Source organism: Antechinus flavipes, chromosome 2 (assembly GCF_016432865.1).
Source record: "Antechinus flavipes isolate AdamAnt ecotype Samford, QLD, Australia chromosome 2, AdamAnt_v2, whole genome shotgun sequence".
Taxonomy (NCBI): domain Eukaryota; kingdom Metazoa; phylum Chordata; class Mammalia; order Dasyuromorphia; family Dasyuridae; genus Antechinus; species Antechinus flavipes.
In genome coordinates, this window is record NC_067399.1 from 396,489,589 (window position 1) to 396,516,361 (window position 26,773).

General features: G+C 35.2%; 1 pseudogene; it reads right to left on the reverse strand.

Moving 5' to 3' along the window:
• Nucleotides 1–777: 777 nt before the first annotated feature.
• LOC127546738 (protein Abitram-like) overlaps nt 778–26,773 on the reverse strand; it is a 29,306-nt pseudogene continuing 3,310 nt past the window's right edge.

Sequence of the window (26,773 nt, forward strand, 5' to 3'; positions counted from 1 at the left end):
TTCTCCAGCTCTTTTTACAAATGAGGAAATTGAAGCAAATAGGGTTAAGTGACTTGCCTAGGGTCACACAGCCAGTATCTGAGGTAAGATTTGAACTCAGGAAGATGAATCTACCTGACTCCAGGCCCAGCATTCCAGTCAGGAATTTCCTGAGTTTTCAAAAATCTTACCTCTTTGCTTTGTTTTGCGCTCGCCCAGAATGTTCTCTGAGAAACTTGGAATATAGTTCATATCTAGATCTCTGCTAATTATGCTTAAGGGATCCTTTGTTCCCAAAGAAGCATTCAAGGTAACAATTTAATCACCTTAACCTTTGAGAATCTCTGAATTCTTTCAAGACTTAGCTCAAACATTATCTTTTACATAAGACAGCTTTTGCTGTTGTTTGTGATATTCCTTATTTCTCCTCCAATTACCTTTTATTTACTGTGTGCAGAATAATGTTTGTATGTATGGTTTCCCCACTAGGATGTAAGCTCCTTGTGAATGACAACTATCATTTTTGTCTTCATTTTGTGTTTGAGTAAGAAGAACTATGGAGAAATGGTGCATTCCTGGGCAGTATCTATCTAAGAGAGAGGGAAAATGACCTAAGCTGAATAAATCAAGGTAGACAGGTAAAAGATCACCCCTACTGAAGTGGCCAGGAGCTGAGCAGAGCCATTCCACTATATTGAGAGGGTTTTTCCTATTGCTCTTTTTTTGCTCAATCATGTGCTCTAACAACAGTCGGTCCTTTAAATGTATAGATTTGTATTTCTTTTGATTTCATTGTCATCATGATGTTTCTGATCTGTTATTAATTCATTTCATCACTATTTCTTAATATTCTTTTTGTTCAACAATTTCTCAGTAACACTTTTGCTTTCTTCAAATCTGGGTAACACAGAGCAATATATTCCTTAGTGGATGGCTTTTCCTGCAAAATGGATGACTTATCTAGAATATTTTTATTCAAACCATCCTCTCACACAGCTTGACACAGAATAATCTTTCCATCCAAATAGGATATCCTACAAAGAGGCACATGCTCTGTTAGAAATTGTGCCCCCCATTTAAACTTTCTAGGAATCTTGTTCTGAAGTCTGCTACAGTTGGCACAGATTTGGTAATTAATATTCTTAATTGCTTTTTTATTTTTAAGAAGTGGATGAGATTCTGCCAATGTACTTACACAGATTCTGTTAGTTTTGCAATATACAGTGATCTTCTCATGGCTTTCCCTTCATATCAACCTTATGCTGGCTAGTGAAGTGGGAATCCACCAGCAACAGTATTTCAGGAGAAATGCCTCTGGTACCAACTGCCAGCTGCCACGCCGAGCTCAGCCTCCCACCAGATCCAAGAATCTCAGACCCAGGAGCTTATAGCTTCACTGAACCCAAATGATTTCTGTAAATTATCATTATTACTAGCTTCTACTGATAGTATAAACACAGGACGACTTTATATTATCCCACAGAAGATGTAAAACACAAAGAATTCACAGTAGCTCCAAAACACTTGATAAACTTCTGTTAGTCACCTCTTCCATTCCAGGAACCTAGCTTTACATTATTACCCTGAGGATTTTGAACTCTTTTCAGAAGGAAAAATTAACTTGGGGTTGCTACCAAGGCTCCCATCAGACCTACAGAGTCTAAATAGCTCACAGTAGTAGTGGGGTTGAGAGTCCATGTCTTTGCTCTTCTACAGGGGAATTGTGATTGTTCATATTTTTCAATAGCATCCAACTCTTCAAAGCCCCATTTGGGCTTTTCTTGGCAGAGATACTGGAGTGGTTTATAGTTTCCTTCTCCAGCTATAGATGAGGAAACTGAGGCAAACAGAGTAAAGTGACTTGCCCAAAGCCTCATAGTTAGGGAACATCTGAGATGAGATTTGAACTCATGACCATGAGTCATCCTGACTCTAGGTCCAGCACTATAACCACTGTGCTACCTAACTGCCCTTGCTCTTCCATATTATAGAAGGAACAGGGGGAAAATGTACTTATTAAGTACTTACTATGTAACAGGCACTGCATTAAGCTCTTGAGAAATACCTCATTTGATTCTCACAACCACCCTGGGAGAAAGGTTCTATTATTATCTTCATTTTACACTTGAGGAAACTGGAATAAACAAAAGATAGGTGACTTGCCCACTTGCCACTAGTAAGTGCCTGAGGCCATCTTCCTGATTCCAAACCCAGAATTCTATCCACTGCCATCATGCTACTTAGTTCTTTGTTGATTCTCCATCTCTGGGACCAGGTACTCCTTCTTTCTAAGAAGTTGCTGCTACAAAGACACTCTTTCTTTCAAAGGTTGAGCCCCAGCAGAGCAGGGAGGTGACTCAGTGGATAGAGGGGAAGAAAGGGGTAGAAAGCTGGGTTATTATTTGTCCTTCCCTCTCAAAGGGGACCACGATATTAGGGAAGTGATTTCATGTTCTGCAAGTGACTTGGATTTGACTGAGGAAGAGCTGTGCAAGGTCCCCCGCCTCATGTTCCCCTCCAGAGCCATCTGGGTCCAGCGGCCAGATGTAGATCTAGATGCCTGGAGAGGGTCCTGGATGCAATGGGAGACCTTGGTCTTTTTAAACTAAGGTCTTTAACAGATCTGTTTGATTGAGGCCACACCCGTTCAGAATCAAGAATAGTCTTAAATTTTACAAGATTTTGAGTTCTGAATTTTTCTCCCTCCTCTTCCCTCCTCTCTTTCTAAAGTGATAGGAAAATTGAAACAGATTACATATGTACCATTATGTAAAACATATTTCCTTATTAGTCATAGTTGTGAAAGAAGAAACAGATCAAAAGAAAAAAAAATGAAAAAAATTAAGTAAATGAAAAAAGTATGCTTTGAACTGCACCCAGAGTCTATCAGTTCTTTATCTGGATATGAATAGCATTTTCCATCATGAGTTTGGGGATTGCCTTGGATCATTGTGTTACTGAGAAGAGCTGAATCATTCATAGTTGGTCATCACATAATATTGATGATACTGCATACAATGTTTTTCTGGTTCTGTTCAATTCACTTTGCATCAATTCATACAAGCCAGATTTTTCTGAAATCTGCTTGCTCATCATTTCTTATTGCACAATAGTTTTCCATTGCATTCCTATACCAAAATTTGTTTAGTCACTCCCTAATTGGTGGATATCCCCTCAGTTTCCAATATTTTGCCATCACAAAAAGTGCTGCTATAAATGTTTTTTGCAAATGGAGATCCTTTCCCCTTTTTAATGATCTCTTTGACATACAGACCTAGTGATGACCTTGTTGGGTCAAAGGGTGCATAGTTTAATTGTCCTTTGGGAATTGTTCTCTCAGAATAGTTGGATCAGTTTACAACTCCAACAATGACTTAGTGTCTCAATTTTCTGACATCATTTCCAACATTTATCATTTCCCCTTTTTGTCTCAATTGTCATTCTGGTAGGTGTGAGATGGTACCTCAGAGTTGTTTTGTTTGTGATTCAAACCAAAAGATAGCTTTCTGCATCTGAAAACTGCCTGTTCATAACCTTTGACCATTGATCAAGTGGGAAACGCTTTTTTTTAAAAGAGTACTTTAATATGTTGGCTTTTTAATAAAAATCACTTAAAAACAGTAAAAAAAAATCTCTCTTCTTTAAATAAATTCTTAGGCGCAACTTCCAAAAAGTAAAAAGATGAATATTTCAAGAAGAATATTCAACATTTAAGAATTTCAATAATATTTCAATAAGGAAGAGGATAACACCATATATTTTATAGCACTTTGTGCTTTTAAAAGCAATCTATTATCCATCATTTAATTTAATTTCATGGATTGTTGTTGTTTTGGGTTTTTTTGCATATGCCACTTTTGCTTTTGTATCCCTAACACTTTGAACAGCGTTTGGCAAACAGTAAGTATTTAATAAAGGCTTTTACTTTCATTCATTAATTCACTTATTACCTCTTACCACAACACCTCTTATATCATGTGGTAAAGAGCAGAGACAATTGAAACATGATTCTTCTCCTTCCTCTCCCAAGCATGCATTAACATTTCTGAATAGAGAGAGAGGGATAGAGTGAGCAGGTTTGATTCCAAATAAAAAGAATTAACTACTTGTTAAATTCCACAATTCTATCATGTCACGTCTGCTCTTAGTTCTGCTAAGATTCTGCTTTTCTTTCTCTAGTTATCTCTCTTTTATAGGCTTAGGAAAAAGGAGTAGCTCTGAGCCTCATTAGCTTGAATGAGTCAAGATATGAAGGAGAAACTAAGTCTTAAGAGCTCATCCTCAATAAAATATGATTGGTCCAACAAGTTTACAGGCCCCAGAGCTCCAGAAGTTGATCCCAGTCCTTATAAGGAAGTATTGATAAGCATACCCATAACTTTAATAGGGGATGCAATCAGTGTCCCCAAAAGTGGCCTGCTGGTTTTGATAAGGTTTCCTTCATCAACTCTCACATGAAAGTGCATGAAAAGTGCATGAAAAAGTTGCAAAACAGTGCGTCTAAGGAAATATGTAAGGGTCTGATCCCCTCCTGGATGCTTGACAAATATTCATTGAGGGAATGAAAAATAAATTTAAAATAACTTTAGCTGTAGTGTATAGAATGCTAGTATACATAACATCAGAAGGATTGGGTTCATAGACTATTTCTGGTACTTATCAGAGGTAAGTCACAAACTCGTTGGACTTGAGCTCCCCTATCTTGTGAAGTGTAATAATAATGCTCATACTATCTATCTGACAAGATTGTTGAGAGGCTTAAATACAATATTGTTTGTATAGCACTGCAAATTTTAAAGCATAACATAAATATACTTAATTTAAAGTAACAAACAAGAGACATCTGTGCCCTGTATTAGACATCTAACTTTTTGATATAGGTAGCAGACAATAATCTCCTACCTTGGATTGCTAGTCACGTAATTTCTATTGGTAGGAATCTCATGGATGAGGAAGCTAAAGTATTAAAAAGATTGACTTAATACTATGATTTACCACTTCATCTATACACTATTAGTTAACCCCTTGTTGTCCTGTTACCACTCAAGCCTTGAAAAATCCTTCATAATCTGACCACCTCTTACCTTTCCAGTCATCTAACATCTTCTACCCTACCACATTCTTTAAGATACAAAAACATGGGTCTCCTTAATTGGCCATCTCCTGACTCCTAGCATTTTAACTGGCTCACCTCTCCCCCTTCACTTCTCTGACTTCCTTCAAGTACCAGTTAAAATCTCACCTTCTACTGGAAACCTTCCCTAATCCCTCTTAATTCTAGTCTTTTTTTCTGTTGATTATTCCCGATTTATCCTGAATATAGCTTGACAGTACATAGTTATTTACATATTATTTTCCCTAGTAGATTGTGAGCTCTTTGAGAGCAGCTACTGCCTTTTAGCTTTCTTTGAATCCCAAGTGCTTAGCTCAGCCCAGGCTTAATAAGTATTTATTGAGTGACTGACCCTTAATTCCCCACACTTTCTCTGTTCCTTCTCACCATACTGTTAAACATTGCTGGAGGAAGATACCAATCAAGTTGACTGTATTTATTATAAATATATTTATTTAATCTTAACTGGGTCTCACAACATCATGACAATTTCTTCGCTGACTCTATATCACATTCTCCACTGTGACTATTATAAATCTTCACTCTCTTCAAATCTCCTACATCTGTAACTATTTTCCTATCAGCAGAGGACCTTCTTTCCTACTCTATTCTGAAAATAAAAGTCAAATATCGAAAGTTTCACCTTCTCCTTTACTCCATACTTAACACACACGTTTTTGTCTTTCCCATTCTCTTCTTGTTGGCTCTAGGCTCTGACAGAGGGAAATTATTTGTCAAGACTAGCCTCTCCACTTGTATTCCTGATCCCATATTTTTCTGTTCCCAATGGGAGTTTGTTTCCTTGAGCACTCCCTCCTTTCTTTTTATCTTCAACCTTTCCTTAGCAAATGATTCCTTCTCTACCACTTACAATCATACCAGAAAGTTATGTATATGATTGTGAAGATATTCTATTGTGCTTTAAGAAATGATGAGCATATCCCTATATTTTTGTCCATCTGCATTTTGATTTCCATCACAGCTAATAGTACACTATTTCAAAGTCTGATTCTTTTATTTATATATATATATATATATTATTAATAACTGTTTGGACATGTATACTTATATTGTATTTAGTTTGGACACATATACTTATATTGTATTTAATTTATACTTTAATATATTTAACATGTATTGGTTACCTGCCATCTGGAGGAGGGGATGGGGGGAAGGAGGGGAAAAAGTGGAACAAAAAGTTTGGCAATTGTCAATGCTGTAAAATTACCCATGCATATAACTTGTAAATAAAAAGCTATAATAAAAAAAAGAAAGAAATCATGAGCATTATAATTTTAGAAAATCATGTCTAGACTTGCATGAAGTAATGAAGAGTGAAATGAACAGACCCCAGAGAACATTGTATACAGTAAGAGCAATATTGTTTTAAGAGCAACTTTGAGCAATTAAGTTATTCTGACTAATATATATATTCAAATTAACTATAGAGGACCTAGGAAAACACTATGCATCCAGAGAGAGTTGATAAGTAGAAATAAGTATATATTACATACAAATATAATAAATAATATATTACATATAAATGTAATAAATATATATAGAATGGTTTTATGTGTATATATACATGTATATGTATGTTGTATAAATATATACATACACATACCTAGAAATATCTGTTTCTAAGGTAGCCATCTCTATCAGCTATCTTTAGGATAGGAGCGGGAAGAAAGAAAAGAAGACTATAATAAAAAAAAGAAAGTTAGATGGTAACTTAAAAGGGATAATAAATTTTATATAATAGATTTGCAGTTTCATGTGCAATCATCTCTTTTCTTCTATTCTATTATGTTATGGAAATGTTTGTCTTATTCCAAAATTCAGAATAGAATAAATTAAATTTAAAAATAAACAAATAATCATACCCAATTCCTTCCTATATAAAATAATCTTTTCATGTAGTACTGCCATCTCCTTAAGCTATCATCTCTTTCACATAACTTCTTTTTCTAAATGAAAACTTTTTATTTTCAGAATATATGCATGGATTATTCAACATTAACTCTTGAAAAATCTTGTGTTTCAATTTCAACCCTTCCCCCTTCCCTCATCTCTTCCTCTAGATGGCAAATAGTCCAATATATTTCACATAACTTCTAAAAAAAAAAATTCTCTACGTTCATTTTCTCCATTTCCTCATTTTCCACTCATAAATCGTTTGCAGTCTAGTTTCTGACCCCTGACTATTACTCAACTGAAACTGCCTTCTTAAAAGTTAACAGTGATCTCTTAACTGTTAAATCCAATGTCCTTTTTATGGGACTCTTCTGATACTGTCTCTTCCCTTGGCTTTTATAAACTGACTTATCTTGGTTTTTCTCAATTATTTGATTACTCTTCAGTGTCCTTTGCTATATCATCACATTTATTTAACCCACACATTACTTTCAGAACTGTCCTGCCTATTTGTGTTTGCATCTGAACTTAATTTTGTTTTCTGTGAATATTTTTTTTTTTTGATGAGGCCATGGAGTTAAGTAACTTGCCTAGGGTCACACAGCTAGGAAATGTTAAGTGTCTGAAACCAGATTTGAACTCAGGTCCTCCTGATTTCAGGGTTAGTGTTCTATCCACTGCACCAACTAGCTGCCCCATTTTCTGTGAATTAAAAAAAAGTTTCAATGACCCTCTTTTTTGGTCATCTCTATTACTAACCCCTTCTTCTTTCCCCAGTCCTTTCTCCCAAACAAACAAATCGAAGGAAGGAAAACCCTTTTAATAAATAAACACAGTCAAACAAAATAAATTCATATTGTAATCATGTCCAGATTCTCTGCAGTGTGAGTCCATCATCTTTCTGGCAGGAAGTGAGTAAGGAGCTTCATCATGGATCCTCTGGAGACATGATTGATTGGTCATTGCATTGATCCAAGATTTAATTCTTTGAAAAGTTGTTTTCTTTACTGTGTGGTCTTCTTATATAAATTATTCTGGTTCTGCTTACTTCTCTCAGTATCAGTTCATATACCCAGAATTTTTTCATCATTTCTTATGGTGCAATAATATTCCATTGCTTCATATACCACAAGTTATTTAGTCATTCCACAGTTGATTAGAAATCCTTCATATTCTACTTAGCATTTTTTCCCTTTAAGTCTTCCTCTAAAGGATTAGGAAGATTCCTTTGCTTGTCAATATTCCCTCTCCAGTGTTAACTCTTGCTCCTATATACTTTACTGTTATCTCCTCTAGTTTCTTTGTTGAATTTGAGGTAGAGGTTGTTCCATAAGTCTTAGTGCAGTTTTGAGCTAATAGCTTCTGCATTAAGACTTTTGGGACCCACATGAGTAAAAATGTTTGTGGCAGCCCTTTTTGTAGTGGCAAGAAACTGGAAACTGAGTGGATGACCATCAATTGGGGAATGGCTGAATAAATTGTGGTGTATGAATATTATAGAATATTATTCTATAAGAAATAATCAACAGGATGATTTCAGAGAGGTCTGGAGAGACCTCCAGAAAGAGCATATGAATTCATGCTAAGTGAAATGAGCAGAACCAGGAGATCATTATACACAGCAACAACAAGATTATACAATGATTAATTCTGATAGACGTGGCTGTCTTCAACAATGAGAGGATTCAAATCAGTTCCAATTGTTCAGTGATAAAGAGAGCCATCTATACCCAAGAGAGGACTGAGTGTGGATTCACAACATAGCATTCTCACCCTTTTTGTTGTCGTTTGCTTACACTTTATTTTGCTTCTTTTTTTTTCTTGTGTGGCACAAAAATTGTATAAATATGTATGCATATTTTGGATTTAACATATATTTCTGCCATGTTTAGCATATATTGGACTACTTGCCATCTAGGGGAAGGCGTGGGGAAAAGGGGGGGATTGGAATACAGGGTTTTGCAATGGCTAATGTTGAAGAATTATCCATTGTTGTGAAAAATTAAAAGCTTTAATAATAATAAAAAGATTTTGAGGACACTGTATAATTCTATATGAAACTGTTTTTCTAAATGTGTTAAATCTTTCTATGTCCATTTCAGATAAATGAAGATCATGTGATGTCATTCCTCCCATCCTTTCCTCCCTATCTGTGTACTCTTCTCATTTAATTATGAGAAATAACAAATTCCAATCCCTTCTTCTTTCTATACATGTATTCCTTTTACCCTTACTTATCTATCCCATTTTAAAACCTTCAGAACACAACAATCCACCCACTTCTAAGACCTTTGTTTTTCTTATTTAATTCTCTCAATATCCAGCAAAGACATTGAATGACCATTTGTTTCTTCTTCCCCTAATAGTATTCTATTATCATGTAGCCCCTTACAATTGTTCAAATAAATTTAGCTTCATAGTTTCCCCTGGACTCATATTTGCATTTCAAAATTTCTACTCATCTATGCTTTTTCCATCTGTTCCATTGGAGATCAATTATTCCCCCTGTAAGATTCACCTTTTCAGGTAAATCAGTTTTATTATTTTATCATTGAGGATATTGTATTTCAAGATCTCTCATTTATAGTAGAAGCTCCTAGGTCATCTACAATCCTAAATATGATTCCTTGGTACTTGAACTCCTTATTTCTATATGCTTATAGTATATAGAAAGGTATATGATATGGGAGCTTTGGATTTTGGCTATAACATAGCTGGGACTTGACCTTTAGTTTCTTTCAGGGTGTGATTAATGGATTCTTTCTATCTTCATTTTGTCATCAAGTTCTAATAGAGATTGACAGATTTTGTTATCTCTCCTTGACTTGTTTTACAAATTAGATGTTTTTGATATCAGATATATTGCATTTTATTTCATTTTTTTCAATCTTTTGAGGTTATTTAAATATCTTTTGCTGTCTGGAGATAATGAGTTCTGTTTAGTCCCTTCTAATCTTCAGGGAGTCTATTACTTGGGAAAGGTTTACCACTTTCACTTCTTATAAATTTATTCTCCTTCTAGATTTTTTTTTATCCAGAGCTCTTATTTCATTTAAAATATATAATTTCATTTCTTTTAGGAACTCATATACTTGTGAAAAATCCAATTTTTTTTCCTTTGTGTCTATGCTTGGAATTGCTGGAATTATTCTTTCTTTTATAGGGATTTCTAGATCTATAATAATTTTTTTATATCAGTCAGCATGTTCTTTGATTTACTCATCTCTCCAGCTTTAATTCTTGGCTTTGTACCAGAGCTAGGTTTTGCTCCTGATGCCTCTTGATGCCTGATGGGTGAGGTGGTTGTCTTTAGTTAAATTCATTCTGGGTCATCTGAGCTCTTACTGTGATTTCTATCTTCAGAGGATCTTAATGTTTCAGGGGATTGGATCTTCAAAGCCCCTCTATGATGCACAGACTTAGAGCAGCCATCCCAAATGTTCATAGAGACTATTTGTGTCCAATCTGTGGCAGAGCATTCTGAGCCCATCTTGGTCTGATCAGTCACAGTCAGACACATTATAATTTCACTCTAACATGGTAATGTCATTTTGGTCCTCTTTAAGAACTAAAGACAACATTCAATGATGTCTTAAGACAGAGTGCTAGGGACCTCTGGGAGTCTGGGTTTTCTTTTCATTTTTTTTTAAATTTCAATAATATTTGATTTTCCAAATACATTTTTTTTTAATAATAAATTTTATTTTATTTAATAATAACTTCGCATTGACAGAATCCATGCCAGGATAATTTCTACACGACATTATCCCTTGCAATCACTTATGTTTCGTTTTTTCCCCTACCTCCCTCCTCCCCCCCCCCCAGGATGGCAAGCAGTCCTATATATGCTAAACATGTTGCAGTATATCCTAGATACAATACATATTTGCAGAACCAAACAGTTCTCTTGTTGCACAGGGAGAATTGGATTCAGAAGGTAAAAATAACTCGGGAAGAAAATCAAAAATGCAAATAGTTCACATTCATTTCCCAGTATTCCTTCTTTGGGTGTAGCTGTTTCTGTCCATCATTTCTCCAATGAAACTCAGTTAAGTCTCTTTGTCAGAGAAATCCACTTCCATCAGAATACATCCTCATACAATATCGTTGTCGAAGTGTATAATGATCTCCTGGTTCTGCTCATCTCACTTAGCATCAGTCCATGTAGGTCTCTCCAAGCCTCTCTGTATTCATCCTGCTGGTCATTCCTTACAGAGCAATAATATTCCATAACATTCATATACCACAATTTACCCAGCCATTCTCCAATTGATGGGCATCCATTCATTTTCCAGTTTCTAGCCACTACAAACAGGGCTGCTACAAACATTTTGGCACATACAGGTCCCTTCCCTTTTTTAGTATCTCTTTGGGGTATAAGCCCAATAGAAACACTGTTGGATCAAAGGGTATGCACAGTTTGATAACTTTTTTTTCCAAATACATTTAAAGATAGTTTTCAATATTCATTTTTGTAAGACTTTGTGTTCCAAATTTTTCTCCTTCCTTCCCTTTCCTCCCCCCTCCCCAAGACAGAAAGTAATCTGATGTAGGTTAAATATGTGCAATAAAAGAATTGTTTAAAAGAAAACATATTTCCATATTTATCATATTGTGCAAGAAAAATCAGACCAAAAGGGAAAAAAAATCATGAGAAAGAAAAAAAACAAACAAAAAGTGAAAATACTATGCTTCAATCCATATTCAATCTCTATAGTTCTCTCTGGATGCAGATAGCTTTTAACAATGTAGTATTAAATTGTTAAAAAGATCCAAGTCCATCATAGTTGATCATCACATAACCTTGCTGTTACTATGTATAATGTTCTCCTGATTCTGCTCATTCAGCATCAGTTCATGTAAATCTTTTCAGGTTTTTCTAAAATCAGCCTGCTCATCATTTCCTTAGAATAATATTCTATTATATTTATATACTATAACTTATTCAGCCATTCCCCAATTGATGAACATTCATCAATTTCCATTTCCTTGCCACTACAAAAGGACTGCTACTAACTTTTCACACATGTGGGTCCTTTTCCTTCTTCATGATGTTTTTGAGATACATTGACACTGCTAGATCAAAAGGTATGCATAGTTTTATAGATTTTTGTACATAACTCCAAATAGCTCTTTACCAACAATGCATTAATGTCCCAGTTTTCTTGCATTCCTTCCAACAATTATCTTTTCCTATTATTTTAGTCAATCTGAGAAGTGTGAAGTAAGAGTTGTCTTAATTAACATTTCTCTAATCAATAATGATTTAGAATATTTTTTCATATGAATAGAAATGCTTTAATTTCTTCATCTGAAGACTGTTCATGTCCTTTGACTATCAATTGGGGAATAACTTGTATTCTTAAAAATTTGAGTCAGTGCTCTATATATTTTAGAGATGAGGCCTTTATCAGAAACATTAGCTATAAAATTTTTTCTCCAGTTTTCTGCTTCCCTCCTAATCTTGGAGGCATTGTGCAAATTTTGTGCAAACCCTTTTTAATATAACATAATAAAAACTATCCATTTTGTGTTTTACAGTGTTCTCTCATTCTTCTTTGGCCACAAATTCCTTCTTTCTCCACAAATCTAACAGGTAGACCATCCCTTGTTCTCCTAATCTGCTTATAGTATCACTCTTTAAGTCTAAATCATGAACCCATTTTGATCTTATTTTTGATATGTGTGTTAAATGTTGGTCAATTTTCTGCCATCCTATTTTTCTAGCAGTTTTGTCAAATAGTGAGTTCTTATGCCAGAAGCAGGGGTCTTTGGGTTTATCAAACACTAGATTACTATAGTCATCGACTATTGTGTCTTGTCAACTCAACCTATTCCACTGATCCAGTACCAAATGAACCTGGGTTTTCTTCATAAGAATACTGCTGCCCTGATTGTGGCCGTTTTCCAGGGCTTCCACGGTCCCACCTGGGAACTTTTTGACTACTCTAGAGCTTTCTTGCGAGTGTGTGGGGAAGTACAAAAAGACAGTCAGTTTTGCTAGCTCTAAAAAGAGAGCCCTACAGGCTTATCTCTGGATACATTGCAAGGGTACAGACTTGATTGTTTGGGATATTACTAACTCTCCTTGTAGTTCCTTTCATATTTTCTGTGGAATTCAGGCTGACTTTTTATATAGTTCTAAAGCTGAGGAAGTTACCATAGCTTTTCATTAGATTTTTAAAAACATCATTATTAAGTCAGCTGAGAATTTATTGTTTTTGCTGAACTAGATGTATGGGATTTGAGCTGTCTACCTCTATTCAAGAGACCATCTTGACTAGAAGTTCCCTTTATTTCTCTTTTATAGTTACAATTTGATTTGTCCTTATTAAGTGACCACAGCAACTTGAATTTCTGAACTTGCCCAATTGAGTTTCTTATTAAACATCATATTAGTGAGATAAAATGCCCTAGAAATACCAAAGTTACCCTGAAGGTGAATTGAGGGGTTAAAGTTCTTTTAGAACTTAGATTAATTGTTTGTGTGGAGTGGGGCTGCATTACCGTCTCCCTTTTACAGCTAAGACAATGGAGACAGACTGTATTTGAGGCCACCCGAAAAGCCATTGTCAGAACCAAAATGAGAGCCTGAAGTTCCTAATGACCTAGTCCTGTAGTCAAACCACAAAGCCACATTGCTTCCCATTTCCGCTGTTTCAGGGCTGGGCTTGGAACAGAAAGCATTGTACTCCCACCAAGAGCTGAATGGTGATTTGCCATTCACAGTCCAGACTGCATTCAAAGAGTCACAGACTAAACCAGCTCTCAATTGCGGGTGAAAGCTTGTTATCATGTACACGACCCATTGATCTGTTCCGACAATGACTCCTGAATTATATGGCCCTTGAATGTTTGTTGCCAGAATAGATCTATACTGTTGATGAGATGATAAGTACTTACTGGAAACAGCTGCCTGATATGACTCTGGCCATTTTGTCTCAATGAAATACTCCATAGTCCCATTATTCATAGGATGGCTCATAAATCTCCTCCAACATTCCTCCCCCAGCTTAGTCTTAGGGTAGCTTGATAAGTCTGAATTGAAGAACATTGAAATACAGTGCCTTAACTTTTACAGCAAAGCTTATTTTCCCAAATAAGTCTTGGAAGCTGTAGTGGTTTGGAAAATATTTCCAATCAACCTTTGTTAGCTCTTAGACCTTTCTCTGATTTGGAGTTTTCTTATACTTTCCTCATTATCCCTAACTCTCTCTCTGCAGTACATACCTAACCAATGATATCTGGTAAATAGCAAAGGATAAACAAGAGTGAAAATACAATCTTAACTGTAAAATTATTTAAGGTGAATTCACAAGTCCAAGCCCATCAGTAGAAATAATTTTCAAACTGCAAATTGACTCTCCAGGAAGGCTCCTGAAAACCCACATTATTGTGTGCACCAATTCTGGCGACTTTTTAATCAGTCACTCTAAGCAGATGGTAACTCCATGTATCTTATGATTTTTGCAGTATAAATGGGTCTTCTAGTTAGCACTGACATTTCCCTTTGGCTTTTCTGCATTCCAGTAGACACTTAAATGGGGAGTTTTTCAGAACTCTAGTAAGGGCTGAGCCCAATTGAGCATTCAATTATATGTCTATGGGGTTTGGGGTATAAAATTCTTCTGCTTCCTAATGAAAACTGGATCCATGAAACTTTTTCCTATTTGTTTCCCAAATCTTAACTTTGAATTTAAAATATCTCCATGAGAAATAGAGGGGTATTTTGTGTGTGTGTGTATGTGTGTGTACCCTATGGATCTCCAGACTTAAACAAGTGTCCCTCTGAAAGGGGCCTGATTAATTTGTTAAATTATTTTGAGACTTTGGGTTTATCAAAAGAAAACGATTTCTTGGTGACAAAGAATTGGAAAATGAGTAGATGCCCATCAGTTGGAGAATGACTGAATAAGTTATGATACATTAAAGTAATAGAATATTATTGTTCTATAAAAAATGATGAACAGGCTGATTTTAGAAAGGCCTGGAAAGACATACATGAACTGATGCTAGCAGAACCAGGAATACATTGTTCACAATAACAGCAAGATTGTGGGATGATAAACTATGAAAGAGTTGTTTCTTCTCAGTGGTTCAGTGATCTAAAGCAATCCCAACAAACTTTGGGTAGAAAATGCTATCTGTAACCAGATATACATGGTCTTCCTGACTGCAGGACTGGCAATCTATTCACTGCACCATCTAGCTGCCCCAAAATGCACATTTCTTATAAAAGAGGGAAAAATCAAAAGAAAAGGGAAAAACCACAAGAATTTTGTGAGAAGGGAAACAGTCAGAGAAAACGCCTGGATCCAAGAGATGAGAGATGGAGTGGGGAAATCTTCTTGTCTGTGGACAGAAAAGAATAGAGCACCAGCCCTGAAGTCAGGATGGTGGCTTCAGACACTTAACTCTTCCTAGCTGTGTGACCCTGGGCAAGTCACTTAACCCTAATTGCCTCAGCAAAAAGCAAAAAAATAAAACAAAAAAACCTGTGTACTTTTTTAAATGTACATATATAATGAGAAAAAAGCAAAGCAATATAAAAAAAAGGGAAAAAAGCTATTTGCAAGTCTCTTCAATAAGTTCAATTAACTCTCAATTAACTATTTTTTTCTGAATGTATCTTATAAAATAACAGTCAGACTATGATTTCTCACCTTTCAATAAATCAATTAGGAAACATTTATTAATCATCTACAGTGTGCCCGGCATGGTCTGAGTACTGGTAATACAAAAAGTGGCACAAGATAGTTCCTGCCTTTAAGGATCTCACAATCTAAAAAGGGAAACAACAATAAAAAAAAAAAAAAAAAAAAAAAAAAAGAACCAGCAACATATACAAAGCAAGCTATCGACAAGATAAATAGGAAATAATTAAAAGAGGGAAAGCACTGGAATTAAGAGGGGTTAGGGAAGGCTTCCTACAGATGAGATTTTATTTGGGACTTAAAGAAAGCCAGAGAGGTCAGTAGTGGGAGTTGAGAAGGGAAACAGTCAGAGAAAATGCCTGGATCCAAGAGATGAGAGATGGAGTGGGGAAATCTTCTTGTCTGTGGACAGAAAGCCAGTGTCCCTGGATTGAAAAGTGTGTATTGAAGGAGTAAGTGTAAGAAGATGGGATAGGTGGAGGAGATGGAGGGAAGGGAAAGTAAATTGATGAAAAGCTTTGAATGCCACGCAAAGCATTCTTTATTTCCAATAGGAAGCCATTAGAATTTATTAAATAGGGGAAGGGAGAAAATGTGTGTGTGTACGTATGTGTGTAACATATAGGATAGAAAAATCACCTTAGAGGCTGGAAAATAGGAATAGGAACCAGAAGGCTGTTAACAAATAATGAGGAAGCGAGAGGCTGTCCTAGAGTGATGGCAATGTCAGGGGAGAGAAGGAATATTTGAGAGATATTGCAAAGGTGAAATCTTCAGACTTTGTAATAAACCACATCCACCAAACTCTGTGGTCATCTTCAAACCATGATACCTCCACTCTCTCTTGCTCCTGTTGTTGTTTGTCCTTCTTTGTCCAAGAGGACCATGGCCCTAACCACTGCTCCTACCTGAAAGCAGGCCCTGGACTCTGACAGAGAAGCTCAAAATGTGTGTATATGTATTGTATATGCATATGTATATTGTGTAAATTTATATATATGAACAATCATTGAATGTGCAAATATGCATAAATTAGAGATAAATAAATGTATAATAGTCACACAGAACATGTTGTAGAGATGCATAATTCTTAGCTCTGCCATACTTAACACATCCTAGCCATTCATCCAGAAGCAAATCCAATTCTACCTGGACATTTTGCCATTTGCTTTGTTGTTGCTTGCTTTCTCCCCTCCTGGAATATCACTCCTCCTCACACTTTCAGATCTCCAGAAGCAGACTTCTTTTCTTCCCTGTGGATGGGATCTATTCCGCTTTGGAGCCCAGACTCAGGGTGAAGCTATCTTGATTTGTGAGTGAATGAGTTCAAATTCACTTCATCTACTATATTTGGCCAGTCCTAGGCCATCTTTCACCTCCAGGCCCCTCAACGGGAAACCTAGGTAGTCCTACCTGAATATCTTGCCATCAGTGTCCCGCTTCCTCAAGCATGTACAACCCTTCCTCCCATCCCAATATTTTGTTGAGGAGCAGTAAACAAACCAACGCTATCTTTGCTACTAAAACAGGCGTGACAATTGACTGCCTTAAAATTCCACACATTGTTTTTGACTCGCTAGACTAAAATGCAACCTCCCTGACCATTGTTTCTCTTAAATATTGTCTGCCCCATTAAAATGCAAACTCCTTGAAGACAGAACCGGTCTCACTTATATTTGTATCTCTAACACTCAGCATAATTTCTGGCACATAGTATTCAATAAATGCTTTTTATTTCATTGTTCATTAAGTGAACTTCAATCAAAGCATTTACCAAAACCTAACATTTCCATATTGTTCAAGTGTATTTATATTGGTGTAGATATATAGATCATTTATATATTAGAGATAGACACGGAACATTGTATATGTGGGTTTTACATCTCTGTGCACTTGTGATATGTATATAATCCATACATGCTTATATATTATATTACATATTAAATTACATAATTTTCACATTGTTATATATGATCTTTAAAATTTATGTATACATACGTGCTCATAATATTATGTCCTGTGTATTTAATCATAGATAAGTTATAGATAATATATTTATCATGAATGTACCCTTAAATGCCCTGTAGCAATAAAAAAATAAAATAAAAAATATTTTCTATATAGACATATAGAAAATGTTAGGTCTTGGCAAGAGTTCTGGCTAAAGTTCATATTCTGGTTAATAATGGCATAGGTGAAAAATGATGTTAGACGATCAAATCTAACTTGCTTACATAAATATTAAATTTCAGAGATACAATCCAAAACTTGAAGTCCAACACTCTCCACATCATCCATATTCCCCTCAAAAAATATTTACTGAATACCTATTTATGCAGGATACCTTGCTAGGTGCTATGGGATAGAAATGAGACTGATAGTATTTCTAGCCTTGTGAAACTCTTCACGAGTGAGAAAACTATAAGGGAGTGTTAAAGAGTTATTAGAGTTCATAAGAAAGAGAAATCACCCAAGACTGAAGAATCAGAGAAGGCTTTAGGGAGGAGGTGGTCTTTCTGCTAAGACTCATCCCTATGGAGTGCAAAATATTCTTCTGAGATTTAAGCTTATTCTTTAAATGTAAACAATGAATTTTAAATATCAAATCTGAACCAAAGACATAGAGTGGATCACTCTAGCTGGTACAAAAAAAAAAAAAAAAGAGAGAGCAATAAAGTGCAAAGAAGAGAGTATTTATTGTCCATGTGGGTAACAGAAGTCCAGAGAAAGAAATTATTATGGATTAAAGCAGTCTGATAGACTTCATATAAAAAGTATTACTAAAATTGGTTCTTTAAAAAATACAATTTGGGAGGAGGAAAAAGAAGAGGGAATTTCAGCATCAAATATGACTAAAACAAACGTTCAGAAGTAAGACAGAGCAAGCTGTGCAGTAAGAATCCTGATCTAATTAGGACAGGGGATGTATATGAGGGAGTAAGAAGAAAGAGAATCTAACAACAATTTTTGCCCAATATCCTATTGTAAAATTTCTTCTTTTGGTGGTCTAGACAAGCTTAGGCATTTGCACTATAAATAGACATTTAGGCAGTTCTTAAGAAGCATATGATGGGAACGTCTTAAAATTAATGTTATTTACCTGCTAGGATGTAAATGCTAAAAGGATGTGGTCTGCATTATGGACAAGGGCTCTGTAAAATGTGATATTAGAAAATGGAAATTTTACGAGTTCTGGGAACAGAAACAGGTAATGTGAGTGAAATGGGGGAGAATTCTATTTTTCACTGGATTGCTAGAACTTAACAATAATCCCAATTATTTCTTTTAATCACGAATAAAAAAAACTGTAACTCTCCGGGGCTAATTGCTCTTTCTTTGCTTCCTAACCATTGAGTTAGTTCCTGTCAACTGTTTGTGATTATAGCAGTCTTCTCTTCCACTGATGTTTGTGGAGCTTGTCAAATTTCTATGGGACTCTGTTATATACCAATGTCTGAGTCAGACATTGTCTGAGCCATCACATTGGTGGCCGCCCTTACGAGGTCCTCACCTGTATAATAATACTTTTCTTTTCTTTTTGTTTCTTTCTTTCTTTCTTTCTTTCTTTCTTTCTTTCTTCCTTCCTTCCTTCCTTCTTTCCTTCTTTCTTCCTTCCTTCCTTCCTTCCTTCCTTCCTTCTTTCTTTCTTTCTTTCTTCTTTCTTTCTTTCTTTCTTTCTTTCTTTCTTTCTTTCTTTCTTTCTTCTACCTTTCTTATTGACCTATCCTCTAAATTGATATAAAATCCTTATTGGGGGATAAAACATCAATCCTGAAGTCATTGTTTCCAGAAGGTTGCTTTTTTTTTTTTTTTCCTGAGGCAATTGGGGTTAAATGACTTGCCCAGGGTCACACAACTAGGAAATTTTAAGTGTCTGAATTCAGAATTTGAATTCAGGTCCTCCTGACTTTAAGGCTGGGCTCTATCCACTGCACCACCTAGATGCCTTAAAAGATTACTATTAAAATGAAGTTAGATTCTCTTTCTCCTTACTCCTTCATATACATCCCCTGTCCTAATTAGATCAGGATTCTTACTGAACAGCTTGCTCAGTCTTACTTCTAAACGTTTGTTTTAGTGATATTTGATGCTGAAATTCCCTCTTCTTTTTCCTCCTCCCAAATCTTATTTTTTAAAGAACCAATTTTAGTAATATTTTATATGAATTCTATCAGACTACTTTAATCCATAATAATTTCTTTTTCTGGACTTCTGTTATCCACATGGACAATACTCTCATCTTTGCACTTTATTGCTCTCTAATCTCCCATGTAGAGCCAGAAAAATGTAGCTATAGAATGCTAGGCCTGGAGTCAAAACGACTCATCTTCTTAAATTCAAATTCAGCCTCAGACACTTACTACCTGTGTGACTCTGGGCAACTTACTTAACCCTCATTGCCTCAGTTTCCTATCTGTCAGATAAGCTGGAGAAAGAAATGGCAAATCACTCCAGTATCTATCCTCCCAAAAAAAACCCAAACAGGGTCACAAAGAGTTGGGCATGACTGAAAAACAACTGAACAACAAAATCTCCCATGGTGTTTTATTTCCTCTCCATTGATTGTTCTTTAAGCTCAGCAGTCATATATTTTATCTCTTCCTTTCCCTTAATGCTTTCTTACTATAATAATTTTTATGCACATTAAAAATATTTGTTGAAATTGATCATTGTTAAAAATAGAAACTCTAAACTTTATACAGATGAAAAGCTCCAAATTATCCTTTATCTATTTTACTCAAATGTTTTTTTGTGTACATGTTATCTCCCTTGATAAAAATATAAGTTTCTCAAGGGCAGAGACTCCCATTTCTGCCTCTATAACTCCATTGCCTAGTGCAATACCGGTACAGATATTTAATAAAGGTTTTCTTTACTAGATAGATGAGGAAATGCTTAATTTGACTAGATTATAAAATTGTTGTTAATTTTCCCAATCAGTTAGCAAAATGGTTTTCAGGGCTCATAGCCACAATTTTAAAAGAATAACAGAATTAGAAGAAACCTTGCTCTTTTGAGTTTGGTCCATAGAAAGTATTGTTGGACTTTGTCCAGCTGCTGAAAGACTGAATGTGCCAATGATAGAGGGCCAGGTCTCACACCTGCAAAAGAGTGCCTATCACTCTGTCGACTTTCAATCTGGAATAGAACTTGATGCCTTTGTGGCTCCCAGAATTGGTTTGTCAATCTTGTAAGTGATGTCTGCTTTCCAAACACAATTTATCTCCATTTATGAGAGGGTATTATTAGACAGCTTGCTGCTGAGATAGCAAATTTGTTAGGGCTTTTAGCTCTGGGCCATCAGTGAGGATTTGGGGCTGCAGATGTGTTGTTTTGCAAGGGGAAGGTCTGTACATAGTCTTTCTCATCTTGGCTTGTTTTCAGCCTCTAGCACTCTGCTGAATCTGTAAAAGAATCAGGAGTCTGCTAGCAACCAGGAGAATTACTCCTCCTTGGATATTTCAAAGACTGCAGTGGAGATCCTCAGTCTGCTTACATGAAAGTTTTCTGAAAGGCTAGAAACACATCTTCACACAACTGATACAGTCCCTAACAAAACAATCCTATGGTAAAGAGGAGGTAAAATCATGCAGATCCTCTACTTTCTCATTTGCAAGTGGGAGAAATGAGCAAAGGATTATTTCCATGCTCTGATAAATACTATTTGCTTTGCCACACTGACCTCTATATTTTTGGCTTCATTGACCCAACCTTGTGTTTTTCCTTAAGTTCTCTAAATTTCGGTTCCTTTTCTACCTCTCCCTTCTTAACAAGTTTACTTAGGTGTTCTAGTCACTTATTGCAATCCTGGGTCACAATTGTTAACAGTTTTAGAATTAACATTTGAACCTTGGGTTTCCCAATTGCAGGTCTAGGACTCTGTACTTTATCACACTGTCAATCAAATGAAAATTTCCTCAAACTTCCTCAAATCTGTTTTCAGATTTTCTTTTCTTATTTTAAGTTTTACTTATGCCTTTGATTTTATATCAAAGTTATTTCTGGAAATGCTCCCTTCCCACCTCTTGCATCTTGAAATTGAACTATCTCTTGTAGAATCTGCAATATTCTGTCTCAGTGGAATAAAGGCTTTTTCATTCATGGTTATGATATTATTAATTTGAAAATGCTTTGAAAACTCTATAGTACTAGATCATCAGACATGTTGTGATGTCAATTACAATAGCAGCATAAATGTTCATAACACCAAATAGTACACTGGGTAATAAAAAGTCATTTTCAATGCCCACTATATAATGGGCCCTTTGTTAGGTACAAGGAAGATAACAATAAAATTTAAACAGCTTCTGCTCTCAGGAACACTTGATTGGAAAAAGACAATAAAAACAAGTATGTACAAAAAATAAATAATTTCGGGGGGGACAAGCACTGGGGTCTGGGTAAATCAGGAAAGGTATCATAGAGGACATGTTTTTTGAGCTAAGATCTGAAGAAAACTAGAGATTCTAAGAGGTAGAGTTGAAGAAGGAATGAATAGGACAGAGAAGAGAAATGGAATGTATTTGAGGAATAATAAGAGAACCAGTTTTGTTGGACAAAATAGTGCATGAATGGGAGTCACATAGAAATCCCCAAAATATAAGTAGATCTTCATTTTGAATGCTGGAGCTTTTCTTTAGACAAAGTAAAAAATGGACCCCTAGCTACATTACCAAGAGTAAGAGCAGGGCTTGACCAATATTACTTCTTGTCCTTGAGAAATAGAAATTTATTTTATTTTATTAGTTTATATATTAGAAAAGCAGTTTTTAATCTCATTAGCATATGTTTTATCAACTGATTATTCTTGTTTCTTGTTATATGTAGGCATCTTATTTGCAAAAGGTGGCACAAATTGCTCTAAACCTTCCCTCTTTCATCTTTTCTACTCTTCCTCCCTGTACCCTATTTGTCCTTTTTTCCACCTTTCCATTTGCTGAGAGTGAAATCAGCTATAGTATGTTTGATGACTTGATCTATCACATTGCTGATCTCTAGGACCTCTCTTGCCTTGAAAGACTCATATTGTGTAAGCAGTCGTGTTGTTGCTGGTCAAGTAACTTCTGTAACTTAGCAACTTCCTCCTGCTTTGTTAAGTTGGACTGTTCAATCTCCTTAATGAATAAGAGCATGAAGCCAGGTAATTGATGCTTGGATGTTTAGCTTATGAATAATTGACTGTCTGGGTAATCCTAGATACATTTCCTCGATCAGATTGTGCAATGGAACAGCCATGTCATACCCAGTGGAGAATTGTTTTTTTTTTAATCTGTTTTATGATGTCAGAAATCTGCTTTCTTGGTCCCAAGATTCAGTTGAACAATGGAAGCAATAATCTTTCCACAGCTAAGGTGCTTTTCATCTTTTCTTGAGGAGATGTCTGCATTTCACTTTTAGTTTGAGTTAATACACAAGCTTCCCTTTTTTTTTTTTAACAAGTCTTTTCAAATTTCTTTTCCCACATACATTGTTCATATTGTTGTTCAGTCATTTTAGTCATTTGACTCTCCATCATCCTATTTGGGGTTTTCTTGTCAAAAATATTGGAATGATTTGACATTTCTTCCTCCAGTTTATTCTATAGATGAAGAACTGAGGCAACCGGAATTAAATGACTTGTTCAATATCATACAGGTAATAAATATCTGAGGCCACATTTGAACTCAGGAAAATGAGTCTTCCTGATGCTAGGCCTGGCACTTTATCCCTGCACCATTCACATACATAAGGAGAAGCAATGTAGTCTAGTGGAAAGCAAAGGACTAGGAATCAGATATGGCTTGAGTCCTGGCTGAGGTTCTGCCAATCACTTGATTCTGAACTTTAGCTTCTTTGACTGAAGAGACTCAAGTCTTTTTCTCTCCCAAATAAATATCTTAAATGGGGTTGACTAAGACTAGTTGATCCATTTGATTCCAGCATATTGATAAGTTATTTATTTGATTCCTATAAGGGCTAAATCACTCTAGTGTGTCAAGTCAAGGGCTTACCATTTGCCAGTCACTATGTAAAGTAGCAGTGTTGCAAATAAAGCCAAAAAGAAAGACAACCCTGCCCTCAAGTAACTTACATTCTAATAAGGGAATATAACATATGAAAGGGAGCTGAAAGCAGGTTACATGGTGACAGCATTCAGAGAATGAATCTTGGCTTTCCTAAACCCTTCTTTAAATTAGAGTTTGCAGAAAGAACTCACCAATGAAAAAAGGGACTATGGTGTCTCATGATTATAGATTAGACCCCTAATCACAATCTGGTTAAAAAAAATACTTTTAGTCACATAGGGAACCAGGTAAGAGACAGCAACACAAACTCATTCCTACAATGGAACAAAGGAAAACCTACTACTAGAAAGCTACTAGTTGGTTTACTAGGAAACTAGATCAAAGAGTATACCTTTCTGAAGGCAAACCAATAACATATTTATATTTATAGAAGAGTACATTATTATAAACTAGAATGAACCTACTTAAGAGAATTGTTAAAATAAGGGCATAAACCTAGAAAATGGAAAGGACTAAAATCATGCCTTCTTCAAATCACCAAATTCTTTTTTAGTATACTAGAAAAGTATTTTAGTAAATAAAATCTTATTTTATGACAGACAGAAAGGGTATGACAGACAGATCTGGAAAGAGTTTTGAGCAATTCATGCAACAAAGGAAGGCTAATAGATGGAAAACACAAATATTTCACACAAAAAAACAACCAGAGAAAAGTCTCCAGCAAGATGGGTAGATATCATCCAAGGAAGAGAATCATAAAAGCATAGATAGGAATTATATAGAATGAAAAGGCATGGAGGGATTGAAACTCATGCTGGTGAGTCCCAGCGTAGATTAGATCACCCCTCTATTGATGCATTGAAGTAACCCTTAGTCATTTTAAAGAGTCAAGATACTACACACACACACACACACACACACACACATACCACACACACACAACAAAAGAACTATCTCTTCTGTCTCACCATTGGGATCTGGCGCATTATTATAACAAGGTTGAAGAATTATGAAGAAAATTAAGAAGAAATATACATTGGAATTTAAAATAATGGAAATGCAGTGAGTCCTAGCTAGCTATGAGCCTCTGGATTTCTCATCTAAAAAACCATTTAATTAAAATTAAATAAATAAATAAATTATGTATAAGGAATAAAGCAGGTTAAACTAGCATTTTGTAGATCACACCTCAGATTCATTAATAAATAAAGGTGATAAATAAAATAACAGATAAAATGAAGTGATATTTACATTTTATACAATATTTTAAATGAATAAAAATCTATTTTCTCTTCTTCCTACATTTCCTCACTCTCAATGAAAAAGAGAGAAAAATGAAACCATTTTAATAAATTTGCATAGTCAAAAAAATCCCTCTATTAGTTATGTTTGAAAAGCATATGTTTCAATATGAAACCAAATCCATCACTTCTCTATCAATGGTGAATGACATGTCTCTTTCTGAGTCCTCTGGAAAAATGATTGGTCACTGTATTGATAAGAGTTGTCAAGTCTTACAAAGTTGTTCTGGTTTTGCTCATTCTATCTTTATCAGTTTAAAAAAGTCTTTTCATGTTTCTCTGAAACTTATTCCATCATGTCTTACAGCAAGCAGTATATACTATTCCATTACATTCATAAACAAAAAATATTTTTGTACCTGTAACTCCTTTTCTTCTTTTCCTGATCTCTAGCATTGCTAGCAAAAGAACATACATAGTTGGGTGATTTTAGGGACACATTTCCAAATTAATTTTCAGAATGACTAGATTTAAAGTTCCATCAAAAATTCATTAATGTACTTGTTTTCCCATAACATCATCATTTGCCATTTTTGTCTATTTTGCCAATCTGAAGGGTGTGGGGTATCACCTCAAAGTTGCCTTAATATGCATTTTTCAGATTGTTAGCAATTTGGAGTATTTTTTCGTATCAATATACCATAGTAGTAGCTTGGACTTCTGAAAATTTTAAGATTTTTTTTTAAACTGCATTTGGACCAGATTGCTAGGTCAGAACTAATATATAGGTTATGGTGGATGCTTTGCATTAAGGATTAAAACCCCATTTTATTCATCAAGGCTTCTAAATCATAGAATATAGACCTACAAATCCTCTCTCTTTTGCTGAAGGATAAAAGTGAGAAAGGGAATATTTTAAAATGCATCTCTAAATAAACTTCAAATACTTCTATAGTAAGCTATTTTTTTTCCTTTTTAAAGAGTTGAATTAAGATGATTGCTAGACTTCCTTCCAGCTCTTCAGAGCTATATTTCTATTTTTTAGTCACAAATTTTTCAAATATGTCAAAGGTTGGGTGTGAGAAATTAAACTATTTTAAGAAAGATCTTATATGTATATACATATATAAATACACACATATATGTATACAATATACATGTTATGTATACAAATATGCATAAAATTTGCCTTTATTCTACTTCAGGAAAGAGAGCAGTATTGTGAGTATGAACAGCTTTGTCAAATAGGGGGAGTATAGATTAAATGGCAACTGTATATAATGTGCAAGTTGCTCAAAATTTTAAGTGGGAAGTCACCCAGAGGAGGATGAAAATGTACATCAGGTTCTCTCAGCCACTACATGAGCCAGATGCACATGAATACTGACATGGGCACACATATTCTCACCCCCACCATTTTAAATGGTTTAATCCTTAATGATTTATTGTTGATATTTCATCAGTAGCAGTTTAAATACATACATACATACATATATAAACTTCATTAATTATTTAGTAGTAATTGAATGGTCCAAGGCATTGACACCTTGCCATCTTTACATCATTTCTGATGGAAAACCATCTGGATTCTGAATTCCTGGAATTCTCTTATTTGCAAAGTGCAATGACAACAGACATGGCCAGAACATTAATTTTTACAGCTTGAATTAAAAAGCAAGACTGAGAACTTATTTTCCCCTAAAAAGGTTGTCTTTTCTAAAATTTAAGAAAAAAAAATTATGTAAATATATGAGGAAATAAATGAAGCAGACTAGCAGAAAGAAAATTTCCAATACTGAGAGTATGGATTTTGGGTAATAGATTGTAGTGAAATATGGGGGGAAGCTAGAGAAAAGTAAAGTTCCA